The sequence below is a fragment of the Fukomys damarensis genome, unplaced genomic scaffold (assembly GCF_012274545.1).
Source record: "Fukomys damarensis isolate Sample0158 unplaced genomic scaffold, DMR_v1.0_HiC HiC_scaffold_34, whole genome shotgun sequence".
Classification (NCBI taxonomy): domain Eukaryota; kingdom Metazoa; phylum Chordata; class Mammalia; order Rodentia; family Bathyergidae; genus Fukomys; species Fukomys damarensis.
Genome location: NW_022900946.1, coordinates 21,193,001 through 21,193,792, shown reverse-complemented (window position 1 = coordinate 21,193,792; position 792 = coordinate 21,193,001). Strand labels below are relative to the sequence as shown.

Genomic DNA, 792 nt, shown 5'->3' with positions numbered 1-792 from the left:
TCCGGGTCCGTGCGCCTCGGAGTCCGCGCACTCCGGAGCTCGAGCCGAGGCTGGGCGTCCACTTCTGGACCTCAGCGGTGTCTCCCAGGTAAGTCGGGGGTAGAGGGAGCAGCCACGACGGCAGCAGGGAAGAGGGTCTTGGGGATCTGACAGAAATGTGCTCTGGCAACCCTACCCTTACCCTAACTCCCTGCTGCGTCTGTGTTCCCCCACTGGGCTTTGAGAAAGGCTTTCCGTGGCTGTACTCTGCTCTTGAAGCCTGAGGGCAGCGCTCGGCCCCCTTCCCAGAGTCCTGCTGCTTTTTTCTAGAGCCTTTGGAGAGACGTCTTCCTCTGTGGCCCAGCCACGGTCCCTGCAGCAAACGGCCTTCGCCAGCTCCGCTTGGCTCCAGGACCGCCCTGAGAACATTCACTGCCCACGTCGACCTTGCGCGTGATAAATCATGAGCGATCGCTGCTCCTAGAAGGGCGTGCAGCTCCCGGCTCTGGCCAGGCCGGGTGCTCTGGTCAATAAAACCAGCCTGATTCCTGCGCCCCCGCGTGTGACCCTTTTCCTCTCTGCTGTGTACTTTGCGTCTACCTTCAGAGCGCACATAGCAGCGCCCACGCCCTGGCAAATGTCAAGAGCCCCTTCCTTTACGGGGGGAGGGGAGCGGAGGGGGGACGCAATCTACGTCCTTGCGGGGCTCATTGGGAGGAACAAGACAAAGACGCTGCTGGGGTCTAGGTCCCTTCTTCCACCAGTGATCCCCCTTCTGTTCACGAGTGGGTCATTAGACCAGGCCCCAGGTAC

General features: G+C 61.5%; 1 long non-coding RNA gene across 1 annotated transcript; it reads left to right on the top strand.

Annotated features, from left to right (window-relative positions):
• The first annotated feature begins 6 nt into the window (after positions 1-6).
• Positions 7-531, top strand: LOC104859724. Its single transcript, XR_779471.1, has 2 exons — positions 7-88; positions 310-531. It is a non-coding gene; the product is annotated as an uncharacterized LOC104859724 (long non-coding RNA).
• Positions 532-792: the final 261 nt, after the last annotated feature.